Raw genomic sequence first — 22,121 nt, 5'->3', positions numbered from 1 at the left:
GCAAATGGGATATCAGTGAAAATGTTATGTGCCTCTTCTGGGTCAGGCCTATAAAAAGAATGGGTGTGTTGCTCTGTTGAAGCACACTCCCACCAGCTGATGGTTGTGGATAAATTCATATTTTTTGTATAGTGTATTTATTGTGTTGTCGACCCTCCTACAAGCCATCCTGAACTCGCTGGGAAGGTTGTGGCATTCTGATATAATAATGTAATAACTGTGCTTCATTTGGTCTTTTGAATGGAGGCTAATCATTTAGAAAACATGGACGTACAGTAATTTTATGCACTTAGGGATGAGTGGTCTATATACCTTCTCAGATATGCCTCATATCTTCTTTATTTCACCACATCAACCAATGTGCATCACTTCTACCTATGGCTATTATGAAGATTCATCAGGATTTTAATGAACTGCCACCATATTTTCCTGAAAGAGTAATTGGCAAATTTAGTCGAAATTTATAATGCCCTTAGTGATCACATAAAACAAAATTCTAAGTCAACCACAATCTCCATTTAGATGGTCTTCAAGCAGCGTGCCTTACAATATATGCAATATGCCATGGAAAAGTATACGTCAGTGAAACCCATGTAATATACAATAACTCACGAGTCTTTATGGCAGTAACAACCGCATGATTTCACACATACACCAGGTATAAAACATGGTAGCATCAGTGGTATGGGAGGAGAATCACATTAATATTTCCCTTTCAATATGTCTCAAGTAATGTCAATAAAAAATAGACAACACTGTAAGTATACTTATGGAAACATTCCTTCTTTTAATATATTTATAAATACTAAAAATTACTTATGTTTGGGGGAGAAACCAAGATGGTGGCATAGGTAAACACCGGAAATTGCTGCCTTGCACAACCACTTCAAAAATACAACTAAAAGACAAAATGGACATCATCCAGGAAGGCTGGCTGAGTGGAAATTGTATAACTACAAGGAAAGAGAAAACCACAATGAGACTAAGGAGGTGCAGAAGTAAAGTGCAGAGGTACAGAGGCGCAGGCAAAAGGGCTGGCAACTGAGGACACCGGTGTCTTTTTCAATCGGGAGGGAGTCTCAAGCTCCCCACGGCTCTGAACTCCAGTTCCCGGCGCATCCCTGGGGACCCAGACTCATGTGGGGAGAAACTGGACTGTATGGCAGCGGGCGTAACTCGATGGCGGCTTTCTCTCAGAGGTGCTTGCAATGATTACCGCGGGACACTGAGACCCGGGGCTTCTCCGAGCAGGGCTGAGGAACAGCCATAGATGTTTGCTCTGCCCTGTTGATTCCCTGAGACCCTGCCCCACCCAAGCTGCCAGCAGAGGCTTTTGCATATGAATGGGCTGGCCCTTTGAGATCTAAAATTACCTAACTAACTGAAGCTGGGTCAGAGAGACCCAGAACATCCAAAAGAAGGCCCAAGACCCCACAGTAGCTTGCATTGCTTCACAGCTCGGCCTCATCTGGGCACCTCCAAACCCCAAACAAAGAAGAGGAATCTGCAGATCTCTCCATACCTCCTGTGGGTAGCCTCAGGCAGAGGATAAATTAGCACCTCCTAAGAGATCCAAGAGCCAGTGTACCCAGTGGTCAGATTGGGACAATCCAGATTACAACTCCTCAGATCCATAAGGGACACACTCAGGGGGCAGAATCAGTGAGCACCAAAGCCCCAATGAAGCAAGTCTTGCCCCAGAAGGGTGTCTTCAGCACAGAAGTTCTCCCACTGTAGACACAGCTGATTCTCACAACCAATTGGCTTGGATGTCAATTCCTCCCAGTGATACCAACAAGAATCAAGGCTAAACTACAAGACACAAAGCCCACAAAGGGGTGCACCAAGAGTGTCCAGCTCAGGTAATTGGGGAGGCTGAGCCACTGGTCCCTATAGGACACTTAGCACAAAAAGCCACTCTATCAACACAGGGAAGCATAAAAAATGTGGAGACAAAGAAACGGATCACAAATAACAGAAATGGAGGAAAGCAAACTACTGAATATAGAGTTCAAAACCACGGTTATAAGGTTTTTCAAGAATTTTCTAGAAACAACCGATAAATATAGTGAGACCCTCGAGGTTATGAACAAGGACCAACTAGAAATTAAGCATACACTGACTGAAATAAAGAATAATATACAGACATGCAACAGCAGACAAGAGGATCCCAAGAATCAAGTCAAAGATTTGAAATATGAAGAAGCAAAAAATACCCAACCGAAAAAGCAAAAAGAATCCAAAAATATGAAGATAGTGTAAGGAGTCTCTGGGACAACTTCAAGCATACCAACATCCGAATTATAGGGGTGCCAGAAGAAGAGAGAGAGAGCAAGATATTGAAAACCTATTTGAAGAAATAATGACAGAAAACTTCCCCTACCTGGTGAAAGAAATAGACTTACAAGTCCAGGAAGTGCAGAGAACCCCTAACAATAGGAATCCAAAGAGGACCACACCAAGACACATCATAATTAAAATGCCAAGGGCAAACGACAAAGAGAGAATCTTAAAAGCAGCAAGAGAAAAACAGTCAGTTACCTATAAGGGAGTACGCATATGACTGTCAGCTGATTTCTCAACAGAAACTATGCAGGCCAGAAGGGAGTGGCAAGAAATATTCAAAGTGATGAATAGCAAGAACCTACAACCAAGATTACTTTACCCAGCAAAGTTATCATTCAGAATTAAAGGTCAGATAAAGAGCTTCACAGATAAGGAAAAGCTAAAGGAGTTCATCACCACCAAACCAGTACTATATGAAATGCTAAAAGGTATTCTTTAAGAAGAGGAAGAAGAAAAAAAAGGTAAAGGTAAAAATTATGAACAATTACATATCTATCAAAAAGTGAATCTAAAAATCAAGTGAATAAAAAATCTGATGAACAGAGTAAACTGGTGAATATAATAGAATCAGGGGCATAGAAAGGGAGTGGACTGACAATTCTCGGGGGGGAAAGGCGTGTGGGGGGTGTGGGAAGAGACTGGACAAAAATTGTACACCTATGGATGAGGACAGTGGAGGGGGGTAAGGGCAGAGGGTGGGGTGGGAACTGGGTGGAGGGGAGCTATGGGGGGGGAGAGGAACAACTGTAATAATCTGAACAATAAAGATTTATTTCTAAAAAATTACTTATGTTCATTTAAACATTAGATTATTGTCTAGAAGTATTCTGATTTAGAGTAATACCTGAAAAGTTTTGACTATTCATCTAGTGTGAATTCTGTGATACTTTAAAATTCAATTTCAAATACAGACTTTGGAAAATATTTTAGGCTCTTGAGAAGCATATTTTTTTTTAAAAAAAGTCTTTCCTCCTATATCATGAACAGAGAATTAAGTCCAAATTGCAATCCCTGATATCGAATGAGACTGCAGGTCCAACTATAGGATTTCCCAATTCTTTGGCTTTAGGGTTTCCCTCTGCTAGAAATTTCAATGTGAGGAATAAATTATGAATGTGGAATAAAGTCTTCTGGACACTGTTTACATTTTCATTGTTTCTCCCGAGTATGAATTCTGATCTCAAATATGGTTCACGTAAGAAGTGAAACTTTGCCAAATTCTTTTGTTTTAAAAATATATTTTATTGATTTTTTTACAGAGAGGAAGGGAGAGGGATAGAAAGTTAGAAACATCGATGAGAAAGAAACATCGATGAGGTGCCTCCTGCACACTGCCCACTGGGGATGTGCCCACAAGCAGGGTACATACCCTTGACTGGAACCAAACCCAAGACCCTTCAGTCTGCAGGGCAACACTGTATCCACTGAGCCAAACCCCTTAAAGCGCCACATTCTTTATATATGCTGGGCTTCACACCAGCAATAATTATCAGATGTTGAATAACATATAAATGAGAATATATACTTTGGTACCTTAGTTACAATTTATAAAGCATAATTTGGTCATGCTCAATGAAATTGGAACATTGGTTAAATCTTTAGGCAAATTCTTTATATTTTTACTGTTTCTATTTAGAATGATTCCTCCCAATTACTAGTAAGTTTGAGTACAGGTTAAAAGCTTTGCCATATTCTGCTTTGGTAATGCTTCACTCCATTATTTTTTGTTGAGTGAGACACCAGTCCTGATTAAAGGCTTTGCAAACTCATTACACTTATAGGTCTTCTCTGCAGTACGAATTGTATCGTGTTGAGAAAGACACCAATGGTCATTTAAAAATATGCCTAACTCTTCACATTTGTAAGGCTTCTCTTCACAATGAATTATCTGATGTTCAATAAGATCACACTGACAAGGAAAGGATTTGTCACACTCCTTACATCTGTAAGGTTTCTCTCCATATAAAGTCTCTCATGTACAGTAAATCACGAATATCTTTAAAGGCTTGTCCACATTTTTCAAATTCATAAGGCTTCATCCCAGTGTGACTTCTATGGCACTAAGTTCTCACTGCTGGTAAAGTACTAATGGCACTACTTGTAACTGTAAGGCTTGTCTCAAGTATATAGACTTTGCTGTACAATAGGGCAAGAACACTGGTTAAAAGCTTTGCCACATTCTCTACATTTCAAAAGGCTTCTCTATATTATGAACTCTCTGATGATAAGTAAGAGCTGAGGACCTACTATAAGCTTTGCCACATTCTCTACATTTATAGGGTTTCTCTCCAGTATGAACTCTCTGATGATAAGTTAGATTTGTTGCCCCACTGAAGGCTTTGCCACATTCTGTACATTTATAAGGCTTCTCTCCAGTATGAACTCTCTGATGCTTACTAAGATTTGAGAACTTACTAAAGGCTTTGCCACACTGTCTACATTCATAAGGCTTCTCTCCAGTATGAACTCTCTGATGTTCAGTAAGGGTTGAGGACCTGTTGAAGGCTTTTCCACATTCTCTACATCTATAGGGCATCTCTCCAGTATGAACTCTCTGATGATAAGTAAGGTCTGTTGCCACAATGAAGGCTTTGCCACATTCTCTACATTTATAAGGCTTCTCTCCAGTATGAAGTTTCTGATGTCGATTAAGGTTTGAGGAGGTACTGAAAGATTTGCCACATTCACTACATTGATAAGGGTTCTCTCCAGTGTGACTACTCTGATGATGAATACACCTTGAGGGCCTCCTGAAGGCTTTGCCACATTCTCTACATTTATAAGGCTTCTCTCCAGTATGAACTCTCAGATGATAAGTAAGGGATGAGGAGCTGGTAAAGGCTTTGCCACACTCTCTACATTTATAAGGCTTCTCTCCAGTATGAACTCTCTGATGAAAAGTAAGTGTTGATGCCGCACTGAAGGCCTTGCCACATTCTCCACATTTATAGGGCTTCTCTCCAGTGTGCACTCTCTGATGATAAGCAAAGCTTGATGTTGCACTGAAGGCTTTGCCACATTCTCCACATTGATAGGGCTTCTCTCCAGTGTGCACTCTCTGATGATAAGCAAAGCTTGATGCCGCACTGAAGCCTTTACCACATTCTTTACATTTATAAGGTCTCTCTCCAGTATGAACTCTCTGATGTTGATTCAGGATTGAGGATTCAGTGAAGGCTTTGCCACATTCTCGACATTTATAAGGCTTCTCTCTGGTATGAACACTCTGATGACGACGACACTTTGAGGACCTCTTGAAGGCTTTGCCACACTCTCCACATTTATATGGTTTCTCTGCAGTATGAGTTATCTGATGGCCAGACAGGGTTGTGGAGCTCCTGAAGGCTTTGCCACATTCTCTACATTTATAAGGCTTCTCTCCGGTATGAATTCTCTTATGATAAATAAAGGCTGAGGACCGGTTGAAGGCTTTGCCACATTCTCTACATTTATAAGGCTTCTCTCCAGTATGAATTCTCTCATGTTCACGAATATTTGAAAGGAAATTAAATGTTTTTCCACATTCTTTACATTTATAATGTTTTTCTCCAGTACGGATTTTCTTAAGTTTATTTAGATTGAGTATTTGACTGAAGAGTCTCATACACGGATTAAATTTGTAAGCTTTCTCTCTGGTATGAATATTATCTTGTTCAGTATGATTTGAAGATTGTTTCCAAGGTTTCTCACATTTTCTTCCTTTGTTTGTTTTTGCCACAGTATGAATAAACTGAAGTATACTTTGATTTGACATTTGGTCAAAGACTTTCCCACCATTATAATGGTTCTCTGGAAGCTGAATTTTCTGGTTTATAATAGAATTTGACCCTTGTTTAAAATTTTTCCAATGTTCCTTGCATTGGTAACTTCTGACTTCATTGCATATATTCTGGTAATCATTGAAGATGGAAAGGGCTTTAGTGACAGCTATAATTTCATTAAACATGTACTCTTTCAAATAACTATCCTGTGATAACTATTAAAACATGATGTATAAAAAAAACAACAACACTCCTTCCATGCTGGTATGACTCAGGGGGTGAGCAACAAACCATGAACCAGGAGATCACAGTTTGATTCCTGGTCAGGGTACATGCCTGAGCTGTGGTCTTGATCCCCAGTGGGGAGTGTGCAACAGGCAACCAGGCAGTCAATGATTCTCTCTCATCAGTGATATTTCTCTCTCTTCTCCCTTCCTCTCTTAAATCGATAAAGACATATTTAAATAAAGATTCCTAAATTTATATAAATTATAGGCATTTGTATGAAAAACATTTCTCAATGGAAGTATAATGATACCTTAATACAGAAGTCAACAAATTAATTGAATTTAAATTTTCTATGTGTATAAATCACTATATTCTAGAAATGATTGAAAATTTAAACCCATACTACACTGTAATAATTCTTATATTTATAGCATAGTTTATTAAATTCATAGATTTTCAGTATTTTCATTCAAAGAATGTATAATATTAAAAACATTATATTTGGTCTTCACATTTAGAAACACATTAATTTACAAATATAACTAATTTAAATTGGGAGTATTGCCAAATGTGTAATACCTTTGACCTCATTAATTGACAATGATTTTATTATGAATAACTGCACCAGGTTACTTCTATCAATGTTAAAATAATTTTTTCTCATCTCACACTCCTCCTCAAATTCCAAGGCTTTCACTAAATGTACATTATCAAAGCCATACCTTCCATATCTTACCAGTATTATTTTAGGGAATAAATCTCCTATTTTTGGCTTTTGCAAAAAGGCCTGGTTGTCTTCAGATAAGATAGCTGAAAGATATGAAATAAAGTTTCACAGTTAGGACACTCTGGGGAATGAATACACACTGAATTTACCAACAATTACTCACTAAATTACATGTCTGAGTACTCCAAAATTAAGTTAAATGTACAAAGCAAGACCAAGACAGGCAGAATAAGGAAAAGTCACATCAAAGAAGGTTAAAAAGTTGCTTACATTTTGCACCAAAACTTCAAAACACCCTAGGAAACTATGGCAGTATTATAAGAAAACTCCCACTTCCCAGTTTCTTCTCTGAGGAGATAGAGACGAGGGTACTGGATATGTTCAATGATCTTGTGGTTTTGTAGCATCTTGAAGAACATGTTTTTGTTCTGCATGATACAGAGTGCTAAAATAATGGCATTACTGGTACATGGTGAATGCATTGTAATGGCTGCGAAAAAGAAAAAGTGGGTGCCTGGCTCACATGGTTCAGCGGCTGTTCATCAACCTATGAACCAGGGCGTCACAGTTCGATTCCTGGTCAGGGCACATGCCCAGGTTGTGAGCTCAATCCCCAGGGTGTGGGGTGCAGGAGTCAGCGGATCAATAATTATCTCTCTGGGGGACATATGTAATAATTTCAACAATAAAGAACTATTAAAAATAAATAACAATAATTCTCTCTCATCATTGATGTTTCTATTGTCCTCTCTTCCTCTCTGAAATCAATTAAAAAGTATTTAAGAAAGAAAAAAGGAAAGGTGGGAAATTGTTCAAACACTATAGACTGCAATACTGAATACAGTTACCAAGAACAAAAAGATATTTGGGGTTCTGGGAAAGAAATAAAAAATTATTTAAACTTGGAACTTATACACACTCTGCCCCCAAACCATTTTGACAGAAATTATAATTTCTGCCACAGGTGACTGTTATTTATTTTCTCTTACAAAAAGCAAGTTTATACGGCCTGGTTGTTTAAATTCCTGAACCTCAACAAGAGATATTAAGACACTGAGAAAAACAAAAACATGGTCCAAACATAAAAATATCTGAAATAAGCCAAACTTAAACGGAAGCTAAAAAAAATGCACCAACACATGATCTCACTCATTTATGGATAATAAAGACCATTATAAACTGATGAACAAAAATAGATACAGAGGCAGAGTAGCATCGAAGAGACTGTCAAACTACAGCGGGAAGGCTGGGGAGAGTTGCAGGGTGGAAGGAGGGATAAGAAATCAATCGAAGGACTTATATGCATGCATATAAGCATAACCAATGGACATAACACACTGTGGGATAGGGGAGGCCGGGGGAATTTCAAGAGGGGGGGGGGGAAGGGGAGACATATGTAATACTCTTTGTAATACTTTAAGCAATAAAACAAATTTTTAAAAAAATGCACCAATATAAAAATGTAACAGAATTATCAATGAAAGATATGACCAAGCTGAAGAATCAAAATACATGCATAGTAAATTGAAGATTTTGATAGAGGGAAGTCCACATGGGAAACTAACAAATCGACCACTTTGCACACCAAGTGGAGTGACATAAATACAGAATAGTGAAAAGGCGTGATAACAGATAACAAATTAAGAGCTGAAGACATGGGGAGCAACATCAGAAAAATGGAGGCTAGAGAGATCACCCAGGTCTCTCCTCCTACAACTTGAACAAGTAAGTTATCAACTATAACTCAACAAGGAATTCCCTGCTTAACATAGAAGCCTGACTGAGAGACCAGCGCAGTGAAACATCTAGAGGTGGGCAACCAGGAATAAAAGGGGAAGAAGGGAGGAGAGGCCAGATGGCCTTGGACATAGCACTGCAGTAGGAGCTGGTGACCAGCACCATCCAGAGAATGGGGGAAGCTGGTGGTATTAGTTGTTTCCATGGGGTAGAACAGAGAGTCTCAGTGGGTTCTCCAGAAGAGTGAGCAGTGAGAATAGCAGCTGAGCCAGCAGAGATGCCTTGGCAAGGATACAGCATAGGGGTTCTGCCATGACTGTCTGCTGTCGGGCGATGGTGTTTCAGAAAAAGAAATGTAGCCACAGAGTGCTACCTTCCTTTAGATTCCCAAAACTCGCTCCCAGTTGCCCTTGGTCAAAGAGCACAGTATCTGCACACAGAGACCTAGTGCAATAGAATCGCTGTTGACTTCTGTGATGGATAACCAGGTGAGGCGTGTGGGGGAACCCACAGAGGTCTGGGGTCACCAATACAATAAGAGCAAAACAAACACCCACCCAAGCAGCATGGCTGTAGTCAGCTCTGGAAGTTCACAGTTAATAATCTTATTATTCAGCATCAGCTGCCGTAAAATGGTAGAAAGTCCTCTTCAGAGAAAGCTGCTAGTCAGGGGTGGGCAACCCTTGGCATACGTGCCAAACATGGCACGCCAGTAACTTTTGCTGGCACACGAAACCCTCTCTTATAATCTTCCATTTACAATTTTTTTCTTAATATTGACTTTTACTTTTCAGATAAATTCAGTGTAGGTGCATCTTAGATAAATAAATAATTTTACATAACACGTTATCTTAAAGACCATAGACATGGATTGACGAGAGAGGGGAAGAGCAATTTCAATAGTGTCGAAAACGAACTATTGAGGACTTGGAATGCCATTCTAGAATATTTTTTCTGTTTAAAAAATTTTGCAATAGCGTTACTCTTCATGTTTTCATCCACATACGTTTGTGAATCTTTGTTCTCAGTGATGAATTTTGTTAAGTCTAGTAATAGGAGTAGCCTGACGGATGAAAGTAGTCACTCGTACATATCTCTGAAGGTCACGAAATATAAACCTGATGTAAAATCTCTGTCATCAGTGATGCAGCAGCAAAACTCCCACCGATAATATCAAACGGAGTTGTAAAGTTTTCTGTCGGACTATCAGTGTACATGTATACATTAAAAAATAAATGTATTTCTCATCATCATATATTGTTTTTGTTGCTCAAATGAATTTTATTATTTCTTCAAGGTTCTTCACATTCGTACACCTTAAGAGATATCAAGTAGGCGTAACATGTTCTCGAAAAATTAGGGTTGGCATGCAGAAGAATTTTGAGTCAGAGATTTTGCTGGTTTTGGCACGCACTCACAAAAAAGTTGCCCACCCCTGTGCTAGGTCAACAATAAATGCCTTGATAGGGGAGACTAACAAATTGCATTAGTAATCACGGTCATGAGAAAGCTCAGAAAGAAAATAAAAAATCTCCAGAGAGCAAGCTGTAGCACGTGGAAATATGTGATAGAAATGACACAGATTCAATATTACAGTTCTGAGAACACTCAATAAGATGCAATAAAATACCAGCAATTCAATGCACTCAGGAAACAAATTAATGAACGAGTACTTTAGCAAATAGACTGAAACTTTCAAAAAGAACCGATCAGAATGCTTTGAAACAAAGTATGCAATTTAGGTCAGTAGGGGTGATTTACTGAGACTAGGAAACAGAGCTGAACAGATGGAGCAAAGAAAGAAGAGACCTGAGCATGAAAAGAAAGAAAGGGCTCTATGAGCACAATCGGACTCCATCAGAAAAGGCTCATATATAAGAATTACAGGCATACTAAGAGGAAGAAGAGAGGAAGAAGGGAACGAAAAGCCTATTCAAGCAAATAGTGAGAACTTCACACACCTATGTAAAGAACTAGGTTCTCAAATTCAAGAAGGAAATAGAACACCTACTCAACTCAATCCAAAGAGGCCCTCTCCAAGGTGCATTGTATTAAAACTGTCAAAAATTAATGACCAAAAAAAAAAAAAAATTCTCAAAGCACCCAGCAAAAAGAAGGAAGTAATCTACAAAGGAAAACCCATCAGAATATCATCCAACTTCTGAGCAGAAACTCTACAAGACAGAAGAAAGTGGAACCAAGTATTCAAATGACTAAAAAAGAGAAATTACCACGCCAGAATAAAACACCCAGCAGTAACTTCCTTTAAATATGACAGAGAAAGACATTCCCATACATACACAAGCTACAGGATTTAATACATAACAAGCTACAGGATTTACAGCCAGTTGATGTGTCCCCCTCATGAATGTTTCTATCACTCTCTCCCTCTAGCATCCTGTCTCTAAAATCAATAAAAAACATGTTAAAAAGATCCTTCACATCTTATGTCACTAAAGAAATGCACATTAACACAATGAGAAGTAACAAACAGCACAGTCAAGCAACACTAAACCGCCACTGAACAGGTCAGAATCCAGAACACTGGATGCTTTTGTGGATCTGGAGCAACTAGAATGTCCATTTATTGCTGGTGAAAATGTCAAAGACTATAGTCACTTGGGAAGATAGTTTGGAAGTGTTTACAGAACTAAACATACACATACCATATGAAGCATTAATTGTGCTCCTTAGTATTTATTCACACAGGTAAACATATTACAGTAAGTTCTTGGGTTATGTCAGAGATCCATTCCTACAGCAAGACGTAACAAGATTTTCGTCATAAGTCAGAACCCACCTACATAAGCACCTACATCACTCACATGGAGCACATACACAGTAGTAATGAAGTGAAATAGTAAAAAAAAAATTAATAGAAAGATAACAATTCTTTACCTTTACTTGGGGTAAATAAATGATAAAAAACATAAAGCACAGCCCTAGCTGGTTTGGCTCAGTGGATAGAGCATCGACCTGGGAGCTGAAAGGTCCCAGGTTTGATTCCGGTCAAGGGCACATGCCCGGGTTACGGGCTCGATCCCCACTGAGGGGCTTGCAGGAGGCAACCGGTCGGTGATTCTCTCTCATCATTGACGTTTCTGTCTCTCTCTCCCTCTTCCTTTCTCACTGAAATCAATAAAAGTATATTTTTAAAAAACCGAAACATAAAGCACATACGTATGTACATACGTCGAAATGACGAAACTTCATTTTTTAATTAAATCTTTATTGTTCATATTATTACAGTTGTTCCTTCCCGTCCCCCATAGCTCCCTGCAACCCAGTTCCCACCCCACCATTGCCCTCACCCCCGCGCCCACTGTCCTCATCCATAGGTGTACAATTTTTGTCCAGTTTCTTCCCGCACCCCCAACACCCCTTTCCCCCGCCCCCGACAATAGTCAGTCCACTCCCTTTCTATGACCCTGATTCTATTATATTCACCAGTTAATTCTGCTCATCAGATTATATATTCACTTGATTTTTAGATTCACTTGTTGATAGATGTGTATTTGTTGTTCATAATTTGTATCTTTACCTTTTTCTTCTTCTTCCTCTTCTTAAAGGATACCTTTCAGCATTTCATATAATACTGGTTTGGTGGTGATGAACTCCTTTAACTTTTTCTTTTTTCTTTTTTTTAAAATATATTTTATTGATTTTTTACAGAGAGAAAGGGAGAGAGATAGAGAGTTAGAAACATTGATGAGAGAGAAACATCGATCAGCTGCCCCCTGCACGTCCCCTACTGGGGATGTGCCCGCAACCCAGGTACATGCCCTTGACCGGAATCGAACCTGGGACCTTTCAATCCGCAAGCCGACGCTCTATCCACTGAGCCAAACCCGTTTCGGCCTTTAACTTTTTCTTATCTGTGAAGCTCTTTATCTGACCTTCAATTCTGAATGATAGCTTTGTTGTGAAAAGTAATCCTGGTTGTAGGTTCTTGCTATTCATCACTTTGAATATTTCTTGCCACTCCCTTCTGGTCTGCATAGTTTCTGTTGAGAAATCAGCTGACAGTCATATGGGTACTCCCTTATAGGTAACTGACTGTTTTTCTCTTGCTGCTTTTAAGATTCTCTCTTTGTCTTTTGCTCTTGGCATTTTAATTATGACATGTCTTGGTGTGGTCCTCTTTGGGTTCCTATTGTTTGGGGTTCTCTGCGCTTCCTGGACTTGTAACTCAATTTCTTTCACCAGGCAGGGGAAGTTTTCTGTCATTATTTCTTCAAATAGGTTTTCAACATCTTGCGCTCTCTCTTCTCCTGGCACCCCTATAACTCGGATGTTGGTACGCTTGAAGTGTTCCCAGAGGCTCCTTACACTATCTTCATACTTTTGCATTCTTTTTTCTTTTTGTTTTTCCTGTTGGGTGTTTTTTGCTTCTTCATATTTCAAATCTTTGACTTGATTCTTTCGATCCTCAAGTTTGCTGTTGGAACTCTGTAAAATATTCTTTATTTCAGTCAGTGTATGCTTAATTTCTAGTTGGTCATTATTCATATCCTTGAGGGCCTTATTGGATTTCTTGAGGGTCTCACTAAATTTATTGGCGGTTTCTAGAAAATTCTTGAAAAACCTTATATCTGTGCTTTTGAACGCTATATCTAGTAGTTTGCTTTCCTCCATTTCTGTCATTTGTGACCTGTTTCTTTGACTCCACATATTTTATGCTTCCTTGTGTTGATAGAGTGGCTTTCTGTGCTAGGTGTCCTATAGGGCCCAGTGGCTCAGCCTCCCCAATTACCTGAGGTGGACACTCTTGGTACACCCCTTTGTGGGCTTTGTGCACAGTCTTCTTGTATTTTAGCCTTGATTGTTGTATGTATCACTAGGAGGAATTGACCTCCAGGCTAATTGGCTGTGAGAATCAGCTCTATCTATGGTGGGAGAACTTCTGTGCTGGAGACACCCTTCTGGGGCAAGACTTGCTTCATTGGGGCTTTGGTGCTCACTGATTCTGCCCCCTGAGTGTGTCCCTTATGGATCTGAGGAGTTGTAATCTGCATGGTCCCACTCTGACCACTGGGTAGACTGGCTCTTGGATCTCTAAGGAGGTGCTAATTTAGCCTTTGCCTGAGGCTACCCAGCAGGATGTATGGAGAGATCTGCAGATTCCTCTTCTTTGTTTGGGGTTTGGAGGTGCCCAGATGAGGTCCAGATGTGAAGCAATGCAAGCTGCTGTGGGGTCTTGGGCCTTCTTTTGGAAGTTCTGGGTCTTTCTGATCCAGCTGCAGTTTGTTGGGTAATTTTCAGATTACAAAGGGCCAGGCCTTTCATATGCAAAAGCCTCTGCTGGCAGCTTGGGTGGGGCGGGGGTCTCAGGGAATCAACAGGGTGGAGCAAACAGCTATGGCAGATCCTCAGTCCTACCCTAAGAGGTCCCGCGTCTCATTGTCCCAGTAATCGTTGCAAGCACCTCTGAGAGAAAGCCACCCTCGAGTTCCAACTGATGCCGACAGACCACTTTCTCCCCGTATGAGTCCAGTTCCCCAGAGACTCGCCTGGAACTGGAGTTCAGAGCAGTCGGGAGCTTGAAACTCCCTCCGGATTGAAAAAGACAAAGACAACCGTGTCCTCAGTTGCCAGCCCTTTCCATGTGCGCCTCCATACCTCTGCACTTCACTTCCGCACTTCCTTTGAGTCTCAGTGTGCTTTTCTCTTTCCTTCTAGTTGTAGAATTTCCACTCAGCCAGCCTTCCTTGGTTCTGGATGATGTCCGTTTTGTCTTTTAGTTGTATTTTTGAAGTGGTTGTGTGAGGCAGCAATTTCCTTTGTTTACCTATGCCGCCATCTTGTTTTCTCCTAGCGGAACTTCTTTTTTTAATAAATAAATGGAAGGTGGCAACGTAACCATGAAACGAAGTATGTCGAGTCCCAGGACTATCTGTGTCTACGCAAAAGCCTACAAGGTGCTCGTTATAGCATCTTCATAACTTCAAAAAAATGGAAGCAACAAAGGTGTGTGTCAACAAGTGAATGGATAATTAAACTGAGGTATATACAATAGAAAATTATTCAGCACTATAAATAATACATCAAAACATGAAGAGATAGGATAGAAACTTAGATACATAGAATTAAGTGAAAGAATCCAATCTACCTGGTCAGGTAGCTGAATTTGTTATAGCATCACCCAAATATACCATGGATGGGGATTCGATCTTGGATAAGGGCACATACGAAAATCCATCATAAATAAATGTATATATAAGTGGGACAACAAATTGATGTTTCCCATCTCAAAAAATCAATACAAAAAATAAAGAATCCAATTTGAAAAGGTGACATATTATAAGATAACTATGACATTTCAGAAAAGAAAATGAAGAACCCACTAAACAAATCAATGGTTACTAGAGTGTAGGGAAAATAGGGAAGAACAGGCAGAGTAGAGAGAATCATTAGATCCTAGAAGCTAATCTGTAGACTATCATTTTGGAAATGTGCCATCATAAATTTTTCCTCATCTCTACAGTGTACAAAGCAGCAGTGAACCCTAAGGTGAACTACAACTTTGAGTGATAATAATGTGCCAATGTAGCTTCTAATATATAATCAATGTACCACTGGTAAAAAACAGAGAAGGGGCACGTTATGCAGAGAGCATGCGGGAATTGTCATTACCTCTACACCATTTTGCTGTGCATCTAAAAGTCATCTTTATTTTGTTTTGAAAATATATTTTTATTGATTCCAGAGATGAAAGGATGGAAACATCAATGATGAAAGAGAATCATCGATCGGCTGCCTCCTGTATGCCCCACACTGAGGATCTAGCCCACAACACTGCATGTGCCCCAACCAGGAATCGAACTGTAACCTCCTCATTCATAAGGTCGACACTCAACCACTGCGCCACATGGGCCTGGCTAAAAGTGCTCCTCGATCACAGACTTTTTCTTTGAAGTATCTGATCTCAGGTCCGGGAAGCTTTCTTATCGTTTTTTGCTGTTGTTGTTGTTGTAATCCTTACCCAAGGATGATTTTCCATTGATTTTTTTATGTTTACATATTTTTTTTTTAATATATTTTATTGATTTTTTACAGAGAGGAAGTGAGAGAGATAGAGAGTTAGAAACATCGATGAGAGAGAAACATCGATCAGCTGCCTCCTGCACATCCCCCACTGGGCACGTGCCCGCAACCCAGGTACATGCCCCTGACTGGAATCGAACCTGGGACCTTTCAGTCCGCAGGCCGATGCTCTATCGACTGAGCCAAACCGGCCTCGGCTGTTTACATATTTTTAAATATAGTTTTATTGACTTCAGAGAGGAAGGCAGAGGGAGAGAGGGATAGAAACATCAATGATTACAGTGATCATTGACCGGCTGCCTCCTACATGCCCCACTCTGGGGATCGAGACCACAACCTGTGCATGTGCCCAGACTGGGAATCGAACCATGACCTCCTGGTTCATGGGTTGACGCTCAACCACTGAGCTATGTCAGCCAGGCTCCACTGATTTTTAAAGAAAGTGGAATGGAGGGACAGAAGGGGGAGAGTGAGAGAGAAAGAAACTGATTACTAGCCCTCCACACATGACCCAATGGGGCAGGGATTGGACCCATGACCCTTTGGTGCTTGGGCAGATGTCCTAACCACTGAACCACACCAACCAGCATTTTCCTATCATTTTTTCATGCACATATAATAAATAAACATTTGTAACCTACATAAAAAACAACAATTCAAGATGTCACTTCAGAAGAATAAGGATGACCAGGATCAAAGAAACAAAGTATAGGGGTTGAGGGTGGCCGGGGAGAAGTCAATGTTGGGAAAAGGAGACATCTGGAGTACTATATGTAATACTTTAAAAGATAATTTTAAAAAAAGAAACAAAGTGTATCAAGTGTTTTATAAACTGTTGAGAAAATGGACCCTATACATGGCTGAATGAAACATCAATTGGTGCCAACAGTATGAAAAACACAGTAGCATTTGTCAAAAAATTACAAACAGAATAATCCCATGATGCAGCCATCCCATTTCTAGGTATTTATAAAAAATGAACATTTACAGGAGAAATGACAAGAGACATTTGCACATCTGTGTCCATTCTAATGTTATTCACAAAAGCCAGTGATAGGTGGAAACTACTCAAAGGTTCATGCATAGTTGAACTAATGAAGAAAGTTTACTATATACGTACAATGGGAGACGATTCTGCCATGAAACAGAAGTAGATATCATCAATTGATATACAGAGAGAAACCTTGAGGGCATTTTTTAAGTGAAGCACACAAGTGACAAAGAGAAAGAAACCGTAGGATTTCCCTAGGTGAGTAATCTAATGTCCTTCACCTCAAAAAAAAGGGGGGGGGGGGAGTTACAGGCCTTGCTTTTAAAACAAATGAGGAAGTAGTTTTTTAATGCATATTGAGACATTTCTGCAAGATGAATGTTTTGAGACATCAAATGCACAAGGCGAGATACTTAATACCACTGGACTGTACAGCTACAGATGGTAAAGATGGTAGATTTTTAATCATGTTATTGTGTTTTTAAAAATCTTTATTTGATTTTTTTAAAATATATTTTATTGATTTTTTTACAGAGAGGAAGGAAGAGGGGTAGAGAGTTAGAAAAAGCAATGAGAGAGAAACATCCATCAGCGGCCTCCCACACACCCCCCACTGGGGATGCACCCGCAACCAAGGTGCATGCCCTTGACCGGAATCGAACCTGGGACCCTTCAGTCCGCAGGCCGACGCTCTATCCACTGAGCCAAACCGGTTACGGTTCTTTGATTTTTATAGAGAGGAAGGGAGAGCAAGAAACATCAATGTGAAAGAGAAGCATTGATCCTCTGCCTCCTACATACACTGCAACCACGACTGAGCCCACACCTAGGTACCCTGAACAGGAATTGAACCAGTGACCTTTCAGTGTAGGAGACAATGATATAACCAACTGAACCACACAGGCCAGCTCTATTCATGTTTTTTACCAAAATTGAAAATAAAAAATAAGATCTAAAAGAGACAGGATTATAAAACTTTTCAAAAACTACCTTCGATGGTAACAAGTTTTTATCTCACATAAAGAGAATATAAATTCATCCATAAAAACATATATTAAGTGTATGTCCATAACTACACAGGAAAAAGCAACCATTCTCCAACACCTGAGCAGAAGAAACAAGGTGAGTCATGAGCAAAGTAGGGGTAAGGGTTACAGACAAACATGCACATGACTTTAATGGAAATAGACATAAGGCTGACTCATACTTGAATGAGTCACAGGATTTCCTTTTTTTTTTTTAATGTTTATTATTTTTTTTAAATATATTTTTATTGATTTCAGAAAGGAAGGGAGAGTAGGGAGAGAGAAATAGAAAATCAGTGATGAGAATCATTGATCGGCTGCTTTCTGCACACCCACACTGGGGATCGAGCCTGCAACCCGGGCATGTGCCCTTGACCGGAATCGAACTGGGGACCTTTCAGTCCACTGGTCGAACCAAACTGGCTAGGGCAGGATTTCTTCATATTGGCCTGCACACGGACTTACTCCTGGACTCACTCACTTTGAGCTCTAGCACCAGGGCATCATCAGCTGGACAGACAGGGAGAAACTGAATTGTCTGCCTGTCGTCAGTCCACAGCTGGAAGGGCAGGTTTCTGTCAGAGAAAAGTGCTGCTAGAGTCCATTGTTCATTTCTGAGACCTTCCCACAAAGCCAGGACGCGCGTGCCATATGGGGCTCCATCAACCTGGTTAACACTGTAGCTTTGGCCTGCTGAGTGCTAGAGACCTTGTCCTACCCAACCTGGGGGCCGCCAGAGCTGCTTTGCTAGGTTTAGTGGCTTTTCCATAAAAATGGCCTCTTTTTTCTCATGCTTCAGACGTTCCCCAAACCCCTCAAACAAGCAGCACTTGGCTTTCATGTGCCCCGTACGTCACACTTAAGTGGCTTGAGGCTTGGCTTTGGTGGCAACTAGTTTTGGATGGCAGCTGGACCTCTCCTGGGCAACTCCAAGCTAAACACAAGCAGCAGCCATTGTCCAGCTGGTGCAGCTCAGTGGTTGAGCATTGGCCCGTGAACCAAGAGGTCACTGGTCCAATTCCAAGTCAGGGCACATGCCTGGACTGCAGGCTCCATGCACAGTCAGGGGCGTGCAGGAGGCAGCAGATCAATGATGTTTCTATCTCTCTATCCTTCTCCCTTTCTCTCTAATATCAATAAAAACATATTTAAGAAGAAAAAAAGAAATATCCATTTGCAGGTCGCGCTATAGCTCGTATCAAGTGGCCCCAGAAAGACACATGTGGTGACTGACTTTGGCCCACACCTCTTGGAAGGCCCCAGAGCCAGTCCATTCGTCAGATAGCTTCATCCTCCCCCCACCCTGCCCCGCCAGATAACAACCCAACAACCTACAGGAGAGACACACTCACGGGGCAGACTTGGCGGACACTCAAGCCCCACACTCGAGGCTTGATCTAAGCACTGTTGCTTTTCTTCTGAAGTTGCAGTTGGTCCTCACAGTCAATCTGCCTAGGGCAGTGATGACGAACCTTTTGAGCTCGGCGTGCCAGCATTTTGAAAAACCCTAACTTCTCTGGTGCCGTGTCACATATAGAAATTTTTTGAAATTTGCAACCATAGTAAAACAAAGACTTATATTTTTGATATTTATTTTATATATTTAAATGCCATTTAACCAAGAAAAATCAACCAAAAAAATGAGTTCATGTGTCACCTCTGACATGCGTCATAGGTTCGCCATCACTGGCCTAGGGGATGATCCCTTCAGTAATATGGCAACAACAACAATATGGCTCCAGGACAGAAAACACAACCCACACACAGCACAGGCCCGGAGCACCTCGCTGGAGTGACTCGGGAGGGCGTGCCACTGGGCCCTACAGAACGCCTACTTGAGCAAGGCTACAAAGTCAAGCAGATGGCGCAGCTCTACCTAATACACAAACACAAAGACCCAGCCAAGTGAGAAGACAAAAAACAGGTCCCAAATACAAGAGAAGGAGAAATCTCCAGAAGAAATGGAGGCAAGCAGACTACCAGACACAGAGTTCAAAGCAGTGGTTATAATGAAGTTCAAGAAACATGACGAAAACTTCAATAAAATAAAAAAGAACACGGAAACCATTAAACACATCAGTCAGAAATGAAGAATCCGCCGAAACCGGTTTGGCTCAGTGGATAGAGCGTCGGCCTGCGGACTGAAGGGTCCCAGGTTTGATTCCGGTCAAGGGCATCATCCCCAGTAGGAGATGTGCAGGAGGCAGCTGATGGATGTTTCTCTCTCATCGATGTTTCTAACTCTGTCTCTCTCCCTTCCTCTCTGTAAAAAATCAATAAAATATATTTAAAAACAAAGAAAAAAAGAAATGAAGAATCCATTAATGAAATAAATTTAAATATTACAGGGAATCTAGAGTAGAGTAGATTAATGCCCAATTCCGTTTGGCTCAGTGGATAGAGCATCCACCCGAGGAATGAAGAATCCTGGGTTCAATTCCGGGCAAGGGCATGTACCTCGGTTGCAGGCTTGAACCCCAGCCCTCGTCAGCTCATATGGGAGGCAACCAATCGATGTGTCTCTCTCACATCAGTGTTTCTCTGTCTCCCCCCATCCTGGCACTCACTCTCTAAAAATCAATGGAACAATATCCTTGGGTAAGGATTAACAAAAAATAAATAAACAAATAAAGTAGAATAGATGGCGAAGAGTATCAAATCAGAGATTTGGAATATAAGGAAGCATATTAACATCCAATCAGAACATCAAAAAGATAAAAGAATAATTTAAAAAACGAGGCTAGCATATCAGGTGTAGTTCAGTGGTGGAGCATTGACCTATGAATAAGGAGGTCACGGTTTGATTCCCGGTCAGGGCACATACCTGGGTTGCAGGCTCAATCCCCAGGGTGGGGTGTGCAGGAGGCAGCCAATCAATGATTCTCTCTCATCACTGATGTTTCCACCTCTCTCTCCCTCTCCCTTTCTCTCTTAAATAAAAAAAAAAAAAAAATTTTTTTTAATGTGCAAGAGAAGAATAGAATATTTCTTCCCCAAATTTTGGATAATAAATACATGTACTAGTGGAAAATAACTCATTTACAATAACTATAAATTCAAACTGTAATTGTGCCTCCATGAACAGCAAGCATTTTGCATTATGACATATGTTACATGGAAGGAAAATTCACAGGAAATGAATTCAAATCATTCAAAAATATATGTATAATTTTAATAAAAAAGCATTTGGGGGCTCTGGCCTGGTAGCTAAGTTGGTTAAAGCATCATTCCGATACAACAAGGTTGGGGTTTCAATCGATGGTCAGGGTGCAAATATATTGAAGCAATGAATGCATTAATAAGTGAAACAACAAAAAAATCTATGTCTCTCTCTTCCCCTTCCTCTTACTCTCTAATAAAAATCAATACAAAAAAAATTTGAGAGAAATTTTTGTCATTATTTCTGCTACTCCTACACAAAATGTATAGGTGCAATCAATCCTAAAGTAAAAAAAGAAAAGAAAAGAAAATGAACAAAACTGCCTCATTTATAAAAAAAACAAAAAACACACACACCGTAATAAGCCCTGGCCTGATCGGCTCAGTGGTCACAGCATTGGCCTGCGGACTGAAGGGTCCCAGGTTCTATTCTGGTCAAGGGTATGTACCTTGGTTACGGGCACATCCCCAGTGAGGAGTATGCAGGAGGCAGCTCAATCAATGTTTCTGTCTCATCGATGTTTCTAACTCTCTACCCCTCTCCCTTCCTCTCTGTAAAGTCAATAAAATATATTTAAAAAAAAAAAAAAAGAACCATAAGAAATTTGTAAAATGTGCAGAGAATGACTAATGTTTAAAATAAACATTTCAAATCTAAATAAATAAATAAAATAAACATTTCAGCCCTGGCCAGGTAGCACAGTTGTTTAGAGCATAGTTGCAGTATGCCAAGGTTGGCAAGGTTGTGTGTTCGATCCGCAATCAGGGCACATGAAAGAATCAACCAATAAATGCGTAGATAAATGGGATAACAAATTGATATTTATCTCTTTCTCCCTCCCTCTCTCTCCCCACCCCTATGTCTTTACTGTTCTCTATTTCTCTTAAATCAATACAAAACAAATGAAAAATTAAACTAAATATTTCAGGTTAAGTATAACATGATTAAGAGACATACTAAGGAAAGATACTGAAAAACATAATGATTCCTTTTTCCTAAAGTAAACTTATATGGAAAAACAAAATGTTTTCCTGTATATGAGGTGCCCAGTATTTTGTAACTGACTTATTACCAAAGAAGAACATTCCAGCATGTTGTATCA

General features: G+C 40.1%; 1 protein-coding gene and 1 long non-coding RNA gene across 6 annotated transcripts in view; both read right to left on the bottom strand.

Annotated features, from left to right (window-relative positions):
- The window catches only part of LOC132216134 (zinc finger protein 883-like), a 79,361-nt gene that overhangs the window by 49,017 nt on the left and 8,223 nt on the right, over positions 1-22,121 (bottom strand). The gene's annotated exons all lie outside the window — the stretch shown is intronic.
- On the bottom strand, positions 397-18,359 carry LOC132216174 (uncharacterized). Its single transcript, XR_009448722.1, has 3 exons — positions 18,341-18,359; positions 7,072-7,145; positions 397-429 (listed from the first exon to the last, which is right to left on the bottom strand). It is a non-coding gene; the product is annotated as an uncharacterized LOC132216174 (long non-coding RNA).

This window comes from Myotis daubentonii, chromosome 15 (genome assembly GCF_963259705.1).
Source record: "Myotis daubentonii chromosome 15, mMyoDau2.1, whole genome shotgun sequence".
NCBI lineage: Eukaryota > Metazoa > Chordata > Mammalia > Chiroptera > Vespertilionidae > Myotis > Myotis daubentonii.
This window is presented reverse-complemented; position numbering and strand designations above follow the sequence as displayed.